We start from the raw sequence: 18,711 nt of genomic DNA on the forward strand, positions 1-18,711 counted from the left end.
CAGAAGAATAGTTAGAGATCACAATTGGTCAAAAGAGCACGTAAGGTAGCAACAACACATGAGGACATGTTGAAGCCCCAAAAATTGGGTCTTCAACAAGGGGGATACCCACCCAGTCTAGACCTTGGTTAGTAGCTCCTTTTCTGTTTCGTATAATGGGTCCGACTAGGGATATGGGACTAGTTTCCCAATTTTTGTGTGTCTGTGTTGAGAATTGATATTTCCTTCCTAACAATTTCTAAGTAAAATGATTTTATTCTAAATCTAATTTATCAACAATGAAACTGTATTCTAATGAATAGAAATATCTAATTCTAAAACTAACCCGAGATTTAATCTTTCAATTATATGATCTAAAATAATTTCTAATGGCAATTGGTAATAAAGATCATTCAATTGCTATGAGAAAAGAATTCAATAAAGATGAACTGTTTTGTATAAAAATTTAGACAAAACAATTGTGAAAAGCATATCGCATAATGACTCACTCATATACTAAGAATAAATAGAATAGATATTACCGTATAGAAGTGCCAATTGATAACTCAAGCATTCAAGCATTCATGCATAAATAACTGAACATGAATATCACCATAACACATAAGCAAAAATAGTCAAGAGATAAAAGTACCATTTATAACTAGTTCTACTCATGAGCTTCAACAATAATGATTTATTTCTTCTTAATTGAACATCTACTAAGAGTACAAAAGTGAAATTTCAGTAGTAGATATTGAACACAGATATCAATAAATCTTGTTCCATTCATTCATCAAAACCTCCTCGGAGGGTGCAAAAGTGCATGTTCTGAGGACAATTTTTCGACAAATTTTAGGATCCTTCTCTAAATGCATGATAAGGGTTCAAATACTACTAGCTAAATCTAAAAATAGTTTATTACAAAAATATAGGAGGCGGTTTAAATGATCATCCTCTTTTCAAGCAAAAATAAAGTAAAACAAAAACAAAAACTAAATCTAAAACTAAAACTGGTAATTAACTATCTATGTATCTGTTCCTTGTAGTCGCAAGCATCCAGCATTGGCTTGAGGAGAGTTGGCTGGCCAACCTCCGAATTTAGCTATCCTACGAAAACGGAATTGGCAAGTGTTGGCACCATCTTCTCGGTAGAGTTAGTGATACATTTGAGAGTCATGCACTGGTTGTGTGGTTTAACCAAGTACGTCCAGTAAGAATCCCAATTTAACTTGGTTAACCTTTTGATGGACTCTGCTCTTTCTTGAGTCTTTTGTCTCCACCTTGTCTGTGGATGTTGTACATTTGGTAGAAATCCTGGAGTGGTCTCTGATAGGATATTTTCCCTGTGTAAATTTTCATTGACACAGTCGATGACATTATTTGCTGCTGTGGTTGCTTCTTCCACCGCTTGTTCTCCTTTCCTGATTTTTGCATCCAACTTATTAAAAGCATTTCTTTGTGGGCTTCATTGATTATGGGTGCACCTGCCTTTTTCCCTTTCTCTGATTCCTACCAAACCAAATATTCAGTAACTCTTCTATCAATTAAATCATAATCATGTCGCAAGTCCACGATTTGATTATTAATTCTGTCACTTATCTCGCAATAAGAGCTCCATTGTGATATTCTTTGGTACAATTTTTCTTGCTGCTGCAGGTGTTGATCATTTAAGGAAATGGATTATGTGAAAAACTTTGTAAGCTTAGGATCATCCTTATGCATCTCTTGCATAACCTGTAACTGTTTTTCTCTTTCGGCCAAACTGTTCTGGTATCCTAGTTGCATTTGTTGAAAGTCCTACTGTAATTTTTCTAGCTTTTTCTCTGCTTCGCTGTTGATGCTGGCTTGGTGTAGCTGTTGCTGCAAAATCTGTATTTGATCCTCTTTTTCTTTCAATAATGGGTATACCTCGGATGCTTTATCAAAGGTTTCAGAAGCATATGCTCTTGCGACCTGAGATAATTTAGTGAGATTTTCAGTAGGGTCAGTGTTAGGATCTTACCAAAGGATGTCTAATTGCTCTGCATCAGGGGAGAGCACTCTTTCCAAATTCCTTTTCTCTCTTTTTCTTCTCACCACCGCCTTATGCTGCAGACTATAAAATACATCAAGAGGAGGAATTTCCTCCATTTTCAGCATAAGTTCAGAAGATGGTGTAATGGGAATATGTTCCATTTCTAGGACATTGTTGATTGTCCCTATGACTATATCATCCATTGTACGTACATTAATTTTAGGTGTCTTTATGCTCTGTCCTTCAGTATTAATTAAGTCATTGAATGTCTCCCATTCCTTACCCAGCTCAGTTCTGACTGGTGGTGGCTAGACGATGAGAGGGGGAGGATTTACCTGTGGAGAGGTCAAAACCTATTGTTCTGGGCGCTCCTTAGAGTGGGTAGTATCCCTTACTGACCCTTCACTTTTATTATGGTCACTCTCGGACCTCTTGGAGTGTTCTGACGTTTCTCTCCCAGGCTTAGATTTGGACCTATCTATGCCTAAACTTCCACTGAGATTGATGTTGGGAGTTCGTTCCCTTACTAGTTCCAAGTGTAATTTATCCAAAGGGATATTAGCTAACCTCCTTTCTCTGTATATTTTGAACTCTTGAAATTCTGCTAGAGGAAATTGCATTTGGGCCAAATGCATAACTTCTTTAAGCGTACTTTTCTGTTGACACATCTCATCAAAAAGATCATCTTCTTTAGAAAACACTTTTATTTTGACTGTAGTAGTGAAATTCTTAATGATATCAGAAGGGTCGAATGGTCTTCTTGGAAATTTGAATAATCGTAGACATAACATGTTGTCTACTTCTTTGAATGCATGGCCTAAATCAAATAGTGAAAAGGCCCCACAGGCCACAGGAAATTGTGGCCAAATGTACTTCTTATTGTCCTTCAGTTCTTTACTCATACCTCCCACTCCACAGGTGTGGTAGGCAATCTCTCGTGCGAGTAGTTTATCATAGACATATAAAGATAAGACATGAGGGGATGCGAGATTTCTAAATACTCTGACATATGTGAAAAGTTCTTCTCCGAACCATCGCGTGACAGGGAGCATATCGACCTCTGCTTTGGGAGAAAATCTTGGAGCGTCTTTATCATACAACATTTTGTACAGAGGTAACATGATTCCCTGAAAAATCTTGTAGAAATAAGGAATGAACTTGGAATCCCATAATTCTTTGTGATAAATATGAATGGGTAAGGGGTCCTGAATAGTCCATTTCCAACCCATTAGAGGAAACTTGGAAATGTAACAGATTGCATCCATCACATAAGAAGATAAGTAGAAAGGGGGATAAATCCTTTGAGTAGTAGCTCTTTTGGACCGGTAATTCAAAATGGCTGTGGCTAAATTGTCGGACAATATCTTAGCCAAATCCACAATAGTAGCATTATGGCGGCATTCAATAACGGTAGCCATTCAGATGAAAATTTGTTAACGTCTGGCTTTCCAAAAAGTCTATAGAGCATAGCAGCAGCAAAGTAATATAGGGAGGTGAGAGAACCAGTACTATGCATACCGTGCTTGTCCTTTTTTAGTGGTTCATCCCTTCTTGACCAGCCCTTGGTGCATTTTGCCAAATCTTCATTTTCTTTAGCGAACTTCTCCATGAATTGTTTGCTATAAGTTGCTTGTGGCTCTAGTAGATGATACATGAGCCTCAAATCTTGTGGAGTGAACGAGCCAATGAGTCCTTTACCCTGAGTCTTAAATTCTCTGTTTCTGATATCAGCACTATCGAGTACCCATTTGACCATGTCCGTGTATGGAAGAATCTTTGGCCTCGCCGCTATCCAGTGCAAGAATGAGCATGCTAGTTCTATAATTAATGCCTCAGATGACCTGTGTGAGTTTGCAGTTGTTGTAACCTCCATTATCCTGGGATTTTCTTCCCCGAGTAGATTGTGCATTCCTTCCCAAGTAGTAATGCCAACATCTCTGTTACAAGTGGTGTCTGTGTATAAGGGTGTTATTTCTTTATCTTCAAAACTCGGAGCATTTCCCTTCTTTCCCATAATATTCTGAACACTACTATGTATATCTCTCTGCTTTTCGTTCCTGCAATTTACAAATGGGGAAAGAGTAATGATAAGAAAAAGGTGACTGGAAAGCTTTAAATGCCGAAATCATATAAAATATATCACCCTACTTGAAATGGCCCTTCAATCAGATCAAAACCATATTTCATTAATGATTACCAACTAACTCATTAAATTGACATTAATGCGCATAACTAAGCATCGCTTTATGGAAAAACTTTTTCGAACGACGAACCCTGCAGATCTGCGATAAAACGATTTTGCGATTTGCTTTGCAATATCACTAATCTGTTGCATGTGTCAATCATCCATTACCATATGTTTCCTGCGGAATGCGATTTGTGAGACGCGCCATCGCATATCGGTGGTTTGAGGTATTTCACCTTAAGTGATATTTGGGGCACACTGAAAACTACGATGCGATGAGTGTGTTCAGTGCGTGATATTGCATCATGATTTTGCAATCTTAGGAGTTTATTTATAAAACGTTATCCATTACCTTTTTGTGATGTGACATTTTTAATTGGTTTTATTCGAACTTATCATAAAACTTAAGTCCTTTTTTTTTTTTTTTCGGGTATTCTCCTAAGCTTATGATAGTAAGATTTATTCAAAAAAGGGAATACAAGCACTAATTTATTTTTTTAATTTTTCGATAAAGGGTCCCCACTTATTTAGTATTAGTGATAATACTAAATAAGAAGGGGGGTTGTTGCTGGCCACAACAATTGGTGATTCACTTGGAAGAACCAGTTATCTCTACTTTTCTTTTGAATTTTCTAAACTTCCAAAACAGAAATCTTTTCCAGAAAATCAAACTTTATTATAGAAAGATAAAGTACACCATGCTTTCAGCTATCAATGATAGTTTGTTTCTTCTATGTTAACTTTGGTTATTTACTTCCTAGAGCTAGTCATTGTATTTACATCAGTCACTACTTGGTTTATAAAGATAAAAAAAAAAGCCTTCTTTGTAAATCAGTTTTAAATATGCTCATTTATCATAGGTAGATCCTATGCTATTAGCAGGCGTTTATAGCCTTGACAGGGTTACCTGTTACACAGCAATGATCATGTATCCTACTTCAAGAACTATAGGATTTTCAAAGGGAAATCCATATCCACACTTGTTGCTTTTATTTTTCTTTTAATCCTTAAAGAACAATGCCTTGGTTTGGTAGCCAAATTATGATAGTGCCATTCACTTGATTTATAACTTTGTTGAACAATCTAACTCGTGATGAGACCCCTTGTCTTTTGATTTCAACAATCTCGAGTCATTTTCCTATTGTGGTATGCAGTTTTGGTAAAGTCAGCAAGCTATAATATCTATGATCATGATAAGTTGGCTCGTGATGAGACCTCTTGTTCTTTAAGTTAAAGTGTATCACTCGATTATTCCTTAAAGCTCTTAATTCCCTAGGTGGGGCGACAGTCATTGTTTCCTTAAGAATAGCTCTGGACGACAATTGTAGAGTTTTTGGAAAGAGCTTTTCTACAGAGAATCTTTGTTTTGTTATTGATACTTTTCATTTGACTGATATAAAACAAATTCCTAGTAAAGGTCACTTTTTATCAAAATTTACAAAGTTGAGAGTAGTATCATTTTCAGGCTTATAGCCTTTGACTGTATCTTTCAATAATAGTGACCAGTTTTCCAAATCAGTTCTATTTATACAAGCGAAAAAAAAAACAAAATCTAAAAGAAATACTTGTCTTTCTCGTGAATTCCAAATGTAACCATTTACAATTGGTTTTATTATCAAAATAAAGGAAAAACTAATTTACAAAAATAGAAGAATGATCTCCTATGGAAAGTATTTTTTGAGGATTTGCCCGTTAACAAGTAAAGATTCTCTTTTTCCTATTAAATCCTGTAACATAAAAGTAGATGGACCTATGATTTCTGCAATTTGGAAAGGGCCAAGCCACATTCGTTGGAATTTCCTATGTTTGCCCTTTTTCTCATGAGCCTTGTCCCATTTTAAAACTAGATCTCCAATCTGAAAGTCCTTTCTGGATATCATGTTTGAATCAAAATAAGCTTTTACTAATGCTTGGTGATGCGCATGACTTATTTTAGCCTGTTCTCATTGCTCTTCTAGCTTAAGGATTTGCAGTTGCCTTAATTGTAAGGAAGAAGTTGGTGTTTCATCAATAGATTGAACTAAGGCGAAAGAAGGAATTTGCTAGATGAGTTGGAAGGACTACTTCTTTCCCATAAAATAAATTAAAGGGAGAAAGGAAAATGGAGGCTTTCTGCGTTATTCAGTCTACCCATAGAGCATATACTAAGGATTTGTGCCAATTCTTATGATTTTGATCAATGGTTCACTTAATGATTCTGATTAAGTTTTTATTTGTTGATTCAACCAACCCGTTCCCCTGTGGGTACTAATTGGTAGAGTATTTAAGTTTAAAACCTCTTTTGAGTGAAAATTCAGTCATAGTATTGTCAGAAAAATACGATGCATTATCAAACATTAAAGCAGAGGGTAAACCAAACCTGGTGATTATGAACTGATCTGTGAAATCAATGATGTGTTTGGCATTAGCTGTCCTGAGAGGCACTGCCTCTACCCATTTAGTAAAATAATCTATCGCTGTAAGGATATACCTATGTTGTTTAGAAGAGTGAGGAATGATCTCACCTATTATATCCAATCCCCATTGATCAAAAGGTTGATCGATATTGACTGGTTGCAAAGGAAATGACGGTTTCTTTTGTCTCCCAGCAGTAGTTTGACAAACTTGACATTTCCTTACGTAGCTATGTGCGTCTTTGAATAGTGTAGGCCAATAGTACCCTGCACGCAAGATTTTATGTGCGGTAGTATCTCCAACATAATGTCCACCTGCTGGTCCATCATGGAGTTCCTGCAACACCTTTTCAGCTTCAGATTTCTCAAGACATCTAAGGAGGACAGAATCATAATTCATCATAAAAAGTACATCGTTTACGAGTTGATATTGCTTAGCCTTCAATATTAGAGCTCTTTTCTTTGTATAATCGAGGTTTGAAGGAGCATATCGATTCTTTAAATAAAATATGATATCAGTGTATAATGATTCAATATCGTTTAGGCTTACCTCATACATTTGTACTTCTGCAGATGGTATTTCGGAAATAAGAGATGCTCCAGCCAGCATTTTTCAAAAGCCTTGACCTTTTACAATATTTGATGGTTTAATTTTAGCGTTGTATTCTTATAAGGCAATAACCTAATTGGATCTTTTCTCACCCACGTCTTTATGTGCAAAGAGATTTCTTACTACTGGAAACGGTACTATAATTTTTGTATGGGTTTTAAGCAGAAAGGGTCTGAAATGTTTGATTTCTTTGAAAACAACATAAGCTTGTTTCTCGACATCAAAATAATTTAATTCAGCCTTTGTAGATTTGAACTCAAAAATTCAATTGGGGCTTCTGCCTTGTCTTGATTTGCTTGAGTGAGTATCGCAACATATGATCTATCAGAGGCAAATGTATACAAAATGAAAGGATCGGAAAAATTTGGAGTTGCTAAAGATGGAGCATTTACAATCGCTTGTTTAATCAGATTGAATGCTTCATATTCCTCTTGGCCCCATTTGAAGATGGAATTATTTTTAATCATTGCTTGTAAGGGAGATACAATTCTTGAAAAGTCTGGAACAAATCTCTTTACAAAATTAATCTAGCCAAGGAAGGATTGCATAGCTTTCTTGTTGTGAGGCAAGGGTATTTCAGAAATCTCCTTGATTCTATCGGGATCAATATGGATTCTAGATTTTGATACTATAAATCCAAGAAGTTATCCTTCACTCAATGTGAAAAAGGACTTTCTGGGATTAAGTGAAATTCCATACATTTGGCAACGTTGGAAGATCTATTCTAAGTCTCTGAGATGATTACCTCGTTTTTTGGAATATACAGTTATATCATCCAAGTAAATTACTACTGATTTGTTTACTAATCCCTTAAATGCGATGTCCATGGCCCTTTGAAATGTGGTTCCATTGCTGATTAGACTGAAAGGCATCTTTTGATACGCATAAGTACCCCATTTGGTTCTAAAAGTGGTCTTTAATTGATCGTCGAGATGAACCAAAACTTGGTGGTAGCTGAAGAAACCATCCAAGAAGGACATTAATTCTGATCCTACAATTGCTTGTAATATTTGCTCCATTGGAGGCAAAGGAAAATTATATTTTTGGCAGGCTTTGTTAAGATTTCGAAAGTCAATGCAAATTCTAATGCCTCTATTTTTCTTTCTAATGGGAACCATATTGAAAACCCATTTAGAATTTCGAATGGGAAAAATGATTTTGGCTTTCAATAACTTTTTAAGCTCAGACTTAATCTAGTTCTCTAGATTAGGATGGATCTTTCTTAGCTTTTGTTGGACAAGTTTTTTATCGTTTGTTATTGGGATAGTGTGCTGAATGATAGAAGTGTCGTAAGTCTTAAGTTCATCGTAGTTCTAGGCAAAGACACTTTTGTATTGTTTCAAGAGATGAACATATGCTAATCTTTCTTCAGGAGCTAGGCCAAGACCTAGATTGATATTCTGTGGCTTGGTATCAGTTCCTAGATTTACTAATTCATAGTTCAGAGTTGAACTTTGAAGTTTTGAATTGGTAGATCTTTTGAATCGGCCTTTCAAATCATATAGGTCTTCCAATTTGACTACTAATTTTGGCATAGCATTATTAGTGCTATCTTGTTGCAACTATTTTTCATGTTGGTATTCATCAATTATCTGATTAGTGTAAGATCCCTCAGATGTGAGGAAGCTTACAATATCAGGATCATCATTGAAAATTCTCCAATTGGTAATATTATCAAGAACTAAGGGTCTAAAGATTAATTCGATTGAGAATATGTCTAGGCTATAGTCTTTTAAGGGAATGAGCTTGGAGGCTACTTTTGCCAAGAGGTCAGCACTAGCATTTTGGATTCTAGGAATTGATGAAATATTGAATGCTATAAAATGTTCAGTCAGATCTTGTACTAAAGATTGATAATGTTTTAAATGACTTGATTGACAATATATAGTATTTCGTACCTGTCTGATAACAATTTAAGAATCTCTGAAGACTTGTAGATATTTTATATCTAATCTGATTGCTTTGTATAATCCTTGGACTAAAGCCTTGTATTCTATAGTATTATTGGTACAATCAAACATGAGTCTACAAGTTAGCCTAGTTTTTTTTCCCTCTGGACTGATTAGTACGCATCCTGCCCCTGCTCCCTCGTTAGACATAGAACCGTCAAAAAATAACTTGCAAAATAAAGATTTATTTACAGGAATATTTATAAAATTAACACATTTAGAACTATCTATTTGAGAAAAAAATTCTACTTGAGATAAAACAGAATGTTCTAAGTAAGGCGAAGTATGAGCAGTAAAATTTCCTAAGAAAGAGTCGACAGAATAGTTGCCAATTATGTTGTTGCTATATGCTACAGGTTCATTTTCTCCTTCCAATTCTGTTACTATGAATTTTGGACGTCTTTCTTGCTCAAACTTTATCTGATTTGGTTTACCATTGTAAGGGAGCCACATATGTGACCAATTGGTTGCAAAATATCCATGAAGCTTTTCAGACCAATCTCTGCTAAGAATTAAGCCATAAAATTCTAGAATTTCTGCAACTAAAATACCAATAACTTGACATACCTTTGGATTAGATGACAGCCTTATGGTAACCTGATTTAGCTCACCGATCACTTCAACCTGCGACTGGTCCAACTGAACTAAGCATACTGCAGATTTTTGAGTTTGAATGTTCAACTTTGCACATATTGATTTAGGTAAGATATTATATGAAGCTCCTAAATCCACTAAGCAATTATGCAAGTTTTTTTTGGAAACTTCATAAGTAAGAAGAAATGGGGGAGTATGAGATCTTGATCTTCCTCCAATCAAAGTGATATCGTTTGGACCAAATTTACTAGTGACATTAGTTGGAGGTCTTCCCATCTCATGAGAAGCTTGCGAGATTACAACAGAAGGCAGAGGTGCAAATGGTTTTGCTTGTAACTCTTTCAAAAGTAGCTTTTGTTGGTGTTTTAACTTGCTCAATTCATAAAAATTAATGTTAGCCCTAGTCTTCTTCATGTCTTCTATGATATTATGCTCCATATCATCTAAAACAATCAATGTTTTAGATGGAGTTGGTGAATCTGTTTGGACTGGGCTTGTTTGAGTCGCTTTGGGTGACATTTTCTTAGCTGCAACTTTATCCTTAGACATTGAGCTTGCGCTTTTTGGCTTAGGAGTAGGTTGTGGAGGATCAAGTTGATTTCTACTTCTAGTACTGACCGGGGATGCCTCTTGATCCTCTTCATCTAGGAGCATGAAATCCCACATTCCCTGTACTTCTACAACTTCTTCTTCATCAGTAGGCTCCTCGTTAGAAATTTCCTCTTCTTCTTCTTCTAATTCAGCATTTGTGATAGCATTGGGAGGCTTTGAATCAGTTGAAGGATTTCTTCTATAAGGGTTATAAGGCTTTTTAGAAGAAGTCTCTGCTACTTGTTTCTTACTGTCAACCATTTTATTAGACATGGTTTTCAAAACTTTCTGCAATCCTTCTAAATCAAATGGGTCTTTCGATTGTTTCTTCTTTGGATCTTATTTAAAAGTAACCTTCTTATATTTTCATTCATTGACAGCGTTTTTCTTTTCTAAGGCTATGATGTGTTTCTCTACCACTATTGCTTCCTTCATATTGTTAGCTAAAGTTTTTTTGTTGGCCCTATCAATGAAGATTTCTATGTTTGATAGTAGAGCAGATATGTACCATTCACTTCGAACTTCTTCGCTAGGCTTGGAGGCAGTAGGAATTTTGTTCAAAATTTTATTGAAATGTGAGTTAAAATCTTTGATAGGTTCCCTTGATTCAGCCCTAAGATTAGACAGGTCATTGATCAGTGTTGCAATAGACCTATCATCACTGAACTTAGTCAAGAATTGTTCTTGGAAAATATCCCAACTAGTGATAGATCTGAATGGTAATGAGAAATACTATGATCCAGCTGCTCCTTGCAAAGTGTAAGGAAAAGGCTAGACAAAAACATCTTCATTAGTAACCCCATTGAGATTTATAGATAACATAAAGTTCTTTATGTGTTCTTCTGCTAGCATGCTTGCTTCAGGATTAAACTTAGGCAGCCATTTTTTGGGATGTGTCTGTATTTGACTCAAAGGCGTAGGCATTAAGACTGCCCCTGGGTTATTCCATGGAGTTTGGGCCATCGTTGAACTACTAACAGAGGAAAGCATAGAAGATGCTCCTTGCAGTTGAGAAGATGAGGATATTATAGTTACAGATGATTGAGAAGGAGATGTTGAAGTTCCAGTGATCTGGTGGACAATAATTTGAAGTGGAGTGGTGGATGGTTGACTTCGCAGTGGAAAAGTTGAGATGGATGACGATGACGAAAGAGTCTCTCTATTAGACCCTTTAGGTGATTTTTTTGCTCTCTTCCATGTAGGTAGAGGTAACTCAATTGGTTCAATACCAAACTTTTTACTCTTCAATATAGTAAGAGGATGAGAAGGATTATATTGCGAAGTCACACTACCTTGAGATTTTTTAGATTTTTGGGGTGATATAGAAAATTGCTGAAGTTTATGAATCAAATATTCAACTTCAGGAAGTTCAATAGTAGATTTCTCTGAAATGTTTGGGTTTGTGGCAGTGGTTGTTGTTTTATCGACTTCTCACTCAAGATTTAAAGATTCTAAATGTGATGGAGAAGTCCGAGGAGATGGTGAGGGTGATTTACTCTCAGAATGGTATTTAGATTTAGATTTACTCGCCATTCACAATTCGGGGCCCTCCTTCTAGCACTAAATATGTTAAAGCCCCGCAAATTGGGTCTACAACAAGGGGGATACCCACCTGGTCCGGACCTTGGTTCGCAGCTCCTTTTTTGTTTGGTATAGTGGGTCTGACTGGGGATATGGGACCAATTTCCCAATTTTTGTGTGTGTGTTTTGAGAATTGATATTTCCTTCCTAATAATTTCTAAGTAAAATGATTTTATTCTAAATCTAATTTATCTACAATGAAATGTATTATAATGAATAGAAATATATAATTCTAAAACTAACCTGGGATTTAATCTTTCAGTTATGCGAACTAAAGTAATTTCTAATGGAAATTGGTAATAAAGATCATTCAATTGCTATGAGAAAAGAATTCAATAAATATGAACTGTTTTGTATAAAAAGTTAGACAAAACAATTGTGAAAAGCATATCACATAATAAGTCACTCATATATTAAGCATAAATAGAATAGCTATCACCATACATAAGTGCTAAATGATAACTCAAGCATTCAAGCATTCATACATAAATAAGTGAACATGAATATCACCTTAACACATAAGCAGAAATAGTTAAGAGATAAAAGTACCATTTATAACTAGTTCTACTCATGAGCTTCAGCAATAATGATTTATATCTTCTTAATTCAACATCTACTAAGAGTACAAAAGTGCAATTTCAGTAGCAGATATTGAACACAGATATCAATAAATCTTGTTCCATTCATTCATCAAAACCTCCTCAGAGGGTGCAAAAGTGCATGTTCTGAGGACAAGTTTTTGACAAATTTTAGGACCCTTCTCTAAATGCATGAGAAGGGTTCAAATACTACTAGCTAAATCTAAAAATAGTTTATTACAAAAATATAGGAGGCGGTTTAAATGACCATCCTCTTTTCAGGAAAAAATAAAGTAAAGCTAAAACTAAAACTGGTAATTAACTATCTATGTATCTGTTCCTTGTAGTCGCAAGCATCCAACATTGGCTTGAGGAGAGTTGGCTGGCCGACCTTCAACTTTAGCTGTCTTGCGAAAACAGAATCAGCAAGTGTTGGTGCCACCTTCTCAGCAGATTTAGTTTTACATTTGAGAGTCATGCACTAGCTGTGTGGTTTAACCAAGTACGTCCAATAAGAATCCCAATTTAACTTGGTTAACCTTTTGATGGACTTTGCTCTTTCTTGAGCCTTTTGTCTCCAGCTTGTCTGTAGATGCTGTACATTTGGTAGAAATCCTGGAGTGGTCTCTGATATGAGATTTTCCCTGTGTAAATTTTCATTGACACAATCGATGACATTATTTGTTGATGTGGCTGCTTCTTCTGCCGCTTGTTCTGCTTTCCTAATCTATGCATCCCAGTTATTAAAAAGAATTTTTTTGTGGGCTTCATTGATTATGGGTGCGCCTGCCTTTTTCCCTTCCTTTGATTCCTTCCAAACCAAATATTCAGTAACTCTTATATCAATTAAATCATAATCATGTCGCAAGTCAATGATTTGATTAGCAATTCTATCGCGTATCTCGCTATAAGAGCTCAACTGCAATATTCTTTGGCACAATGTTTCTTACTGCTACAAGAGTTGATCATTTAAGGAAATGGATTTTGTGACAAAATCTGTAAGCTTAGGATCGTCCTTATGCATCTCTTGCATAACCTGTAACTGTTTTTCTCTTTCGGCCAAACTGTTCTGGTATCCTAGCTGCATTTGTTGAAAGTCGTGTTGTAATTTTTCTAGCTTCTCTCCTTTGCTGTTGATGCTGGCTTGGTGTAGCTATTGTTGAAAAATCTTTATTTGATCCTCTTTTTATTTCAATAATTTTTGTACCTCGGATGCTTTATCAATGGTTGCAGAAGCATATGATCCTATGATCTGAGATAATTTAGTGAGATTTTTAGTAGGGTTAGTGGTAGGATCTTGCCAAAGGATGTGTAATTGCTCTACATCAGGGGAGAGCACACTTTCCAATTTCCTTTTCTTTCTTTATCTTCTCCCCACTGCCTTATGCTGCAGACTATAAAATACAGCAAGAGGAGGAATTTCCTCTATTTTCAGCATAAGTTCAGAAGATGGGGTAATGGGAATATGTTCCATTTCTGGGACATTTCTGATTGTCCCTGTGACTATATCATCCACTATCTATACAATACTTTTAGGTGTCTTTGTGCTATGTCCTTCGGTATTGATTAAGTCATTGAATGTCTCCCATTCTTTATCTAGCGCAGTTCTGACTGGTGGTGGCTGGACGATGAGAGGGGGAAGATTTACCTGTGGAGAGGTCAAAACCTATTATTCTAGGTGCTCCTTAGACTGGGTAGTATCCCTTACTGACCCTTCACTTTTATTATGGTCACTCTCAGACCTCTTGGAGTGTTCTGACGTTTCTCTCCTAGACTTACATTTAGATCTGTCTGCGCTTGAACTTCCACTGAGACTGATGCTGGGAGTTGGTTCCCTTACTGGTTCCAAGCGTAATTTATCCAAATGGATATTAGCTAAACTTCTTTCTTTGTATATTTTGAGCTCTTGAAATTCTGCTAGAGGAAATCGCATTTGGGCAGAATGCAGAACTTCTTTAAGCATACTTTTATGTTGAAACATATCATCGAAAAGATCATCTTCTTTAGAAAACACTTTTATTTTGACTACAGTAGTGAAATTCTTAATGATATCAGAAGGGTCAAATGGTCTTCTTGGAAATTTGAACAATTGTAGACATAACATGTTGTCTACTTCTTTGAATGCTTGGCCTAAACCAAATAGTGAAAAGGCCCCACAGGCCATAGGAAATTGTAGCCAAATGGCCTTCTTCTTGTCCTTCAGCTCTTTACTCATACCTCCCACTCCACAGGTCTGGTAGGCAATCTCTCGTGCTAGTAGTTTATCAGAGACATATAAAGGTAAGACATGAGGGGAAGTGAGACTTCTGAATACTCTGACATATGTGAAATGTTTTTCTCTGAACCATCTCACAACAGGGAGCATATTGACCTCCGCTTCTGGAGAAAATCCTGGAGAATCTTTATCATACAACATTTTGTATAGTGGTAACATGATTCCATGAAAAATATTGTAGAAATAAGCAATGAACTTGGAATCCCATAATTCTTTGTGATAAATATGAACGGGTAAGGGGTCCTAAATAGTCCATTTCCAACCCATTAGAGGAAACTTGGAAATGTAACAGATTGCATCCATCACATAAGCAGATAAGTAAAAATGGGGAGAAATCCTCTGAGTAGTAGTTCTTTTGGACCGGTAATTCAAAATGGTTGTGGCTAAATTGTGAGACAATATTTTAGCCCAATCCACAATAGTAGCATTAGTGGTGGCATCCAATAATGGTAGCCATTCAGATGAAAATTTGTTAACGTCTGGCTTTCCAAAAAGTCTATAGAGCATAGCAGTAGCAAAGCAATACGAGGAGGTGAGAGAACTAGTACTATACATACCGTGCTTGTCTTTTTTTAGTGGTTCGTCCCTTCTTAACTAGTCCTTGGTGCATTCTGCCAAATCTTGATTTTCTTTAGCGAACTTCTCCATGAACTATTTGTTATAAGTTGCCTTTGGCTTTGGTAGATGATACATGAGCCTCAAATCTTGTGGAGTGAATGAGCCAATGAGTCCTTGACCTTGACTCTTAAATTGTCTGTTTGTGATATCAGCACTATCTAGTACCCATTTGAACATTTCCATGTATGGAAGAATCTTGGGCCTCGCCACTATTCGGTGTAAGAATGAGCATGCTAGTTTTGTAATCGACTTCTCAGATGACCCACGTGAGTCTGCAATTGCTGTAACTTCCATTACCCTGGGATTTTCTTCCTCGAGTAGACTATGCATGCCTTCCCAAGTAGTAACACCAACATCTCCGTTACAGGTGTTGTCTGTGTATAAGGAATTCATTTCTTTGTCTTCAGAAGTCAGAGCTTTTCCCTTCTTTCCCATAATATTCTAAACACTACTATGTATATCTCTCTGCATTTTGCTCCTGCAATTTACAAATGGGGAAAGAGTAATGATAAGAAAAAGGTGATGGGAAAGCTTTAAATGCTGAAATCATATAAAATATATCACCCTACGTGAAATGGCCCTTCGATCAGATCAAAACCATATTTCATTAATGATTACCAACTAACTAATTAAAGTGACATTAACGCGCATAACTGGGCATCGGTTTATGGAAAAACTTTTTTGAACGACGAGCCCCACAGGTCTGCGATAAAGTTATTTTGCGATTTGCTTCATAATATCGCAGATCGCAATATCGCTAATCCATTGCGTGTGGAAATCATCCATTATCATATGTTTCCTGTGAAATGCGATTTGCAAGACGCGCCATCGCATATCGGCGGTTTGAGGTATTTCACCTTAAGTGATATTTGAGGTACATTGAAAACTGCGATGTGATGAGTGTATTCAGTGCATGATATCGCATCGCGATTTCACAATATTAGGAGTTTATTTATAAAACGTTATCCATTACCTTTTTGCGATGCAACATTTTTAATTGGTTTTATTCAAACTTATCATAAAACTTAAGTCTTTTTTTTAGATTTTTTGGGTATTCTCCTAAGCTTATGATAGTAAGATTTATTCAAAAAAGGGAATACAAGCACAAATTTATTTTTTAAACTTTTTGATAAAGGGTCCCCACATATTTAGTATTAGTGATAATACTAAATAAGAAGGGGGGTTGTTGATGGCCACAATAGGACCGTTGGATTAGGCAGGCGAAAGGAAAATGAATGGCTGAGATTGGATCATAAGAGGGTACGTTGGTAGATGGGCGAACAGGGTTAACTAACAGGATGGACGGCTCAGATTATATCACAGGGGCTAAGTCAAGAGATGGATGGGCAAGATGAATCAGCAAATGGATGGTGGAGATCAGATCACCAACAAAATAAACGTGTGGAAATGGTAGCTTGTTGGCAGAGATGGTACGTTGTATTTCGTGTGCCCTCAAAACCATAAGTTGTATTTTGAAATTTCACGCGATTAGCCTCCCCCAGTGACACATAGCATGGGGAAACCAATATTTTTGCGTGCCCTCAGGCGGATAACAATCGGAAAAAAATCCATGCGATATGGCGTGAAAACCGTTGGATCAAGCGGGGTTGATCAACAGTGGAGATCGGCCAAACTAGTTGGCTATTAGGTGAAGCGACAACCGTCGGATCAAGGGAAAAATATATGGTGGAGGTTAACGCAAGAGAAGAAAACGTGCAGAAATGACGAAGTCAGTTTAGAGGGCAGTAAGCTGTTTATCGTGTGCCCTCGAAGATGTAAGTGGTTTTCTAGAATTTTACGCAATTAGCCTCCCTCGATGACACATAGTATGGGGAAACCACTCTTATTGCGTGCCCTCGGGCAGATATCAACCAAACAAAAATCCACGCGATATGGCATGATAGCAGTTGGATTTGGATAAGTAAATCATCAATGGAGACTTGACTGAGCTAGTTGGTGAGCGGGTGTACGATAGCCGTCTGATCTGATGAGGCAGATTGATGGTGGGGATTTAAAGTGCAAAAGGTCAGCGTTAAAAGTGAATCGGGCGGTGATTGTTCATGTTTTATTGTGAAAGACAATCTATGAATAAAAACCATTTAAACCGTGAATTAACAATTTCTGCCAAAGTATTTCATGCTGAGGGAGAATGAAAGGGAAATGAGGGAGATCAAATGACAAGAAGAGAGTAAAGGAGAAGATCATCTTGAAGGGAATAGAGTAACAATGTAATGAACCCAATGACTGTGTCAAACAACAAAATCCATGTGAAAACCAAAACCCTATGTTTTTGGGGTTGCTACAAGGTTTCTTCCTCACATCATGGTCCCAGAGGGAGGAGGTGAGGTTGAGACACCTATGGGAAACCTTGTGGATATTTTATTTGCTAACCTGCTAATTGAATGAAAGCATAAATGAAGCAAACTGAAACACAACTAATCTACTCTACACTACTGTAATGAGACTGCAACTACTTAAGCAAATGAACAGTTAAACAATAAGCCTCTGTAATGAGAATGAAGCTACTTAAATAAATAACTAGTTAAACCACGAACCATCTACTCTATACTGTGGTGACGAAAATGCAACTACTTAAGCAAATAAACAACTAAACCATAATGCTATGCTAGTGTTGTAATGAAAATGCATCTAATTAAGCAAATGAACAAAAAAAAAATCTATGCTAGCATAACAATACAATAAAGAGGAGATTTAGCTTCTAGGTTCAGGCCATAACCCAAGAGCTTCATCCCTATTAGTTAACTCAGTGCTGGCTCAAACAAAAACTCATCTTCATTATAAATAAAAAGCTATTACAGGACTTGCAGCTTGGAAACAAAGTAGATTTCTACAGTGAGAAGTTCGAATTCTTCCTAACTCCTGGTAACTACTGGTAACTAACTAAAAAAACTGAGGTCTGAAGCCTCTCTACTTATACATCTGAAGTCTCCAATGACTTTCTTCAAAATTAGGGAGGCATAGCTCCCAATTCAACGATAAACTTGTGCTTTGCCTTTCACTAGCTCGACTGCCTTTTAGTAGGGAGGCTTGGCTCCCAACTAACGAGAAACACGTACTTTCACTTGCTTGGCTACCTTCTAGTACACCTAATTTGGCTACTTGAACCTTCACTTTCTTGACTGCCTTCTAGTACACTTGATTTGGTTGTTTGCACCTTCACTTTCTTGGCTGCCTTCTAGTAGGGAGGCTTGTTTGTACTTTCAGCTGATGGAGGGATATTCGAATGGAGGGGCAGTAAATGAGGAGGATTTACCTCCTGTAATTCCTCTCCCTTGTCCTATTCAAGATCTTACAAAGGTCTTTAGCATAGTTCCTTGCTTTTA

This window comes from Pinus tabuliformis, chromosome 8 (genome assembly GCF_031772625.1).
Source record: "Pinus tabuliformis cultivar Carrire ecotype Pingquan chromosome 8, CPIR1, whole genome shotgun sequence".
Classification (NCBI taxonomy): Eukaryota; Viridiplantae; Streptophyta; class Pinopsida; order Pinales; family Pinaceae; genus Pinus; species Pinus tabuliformis.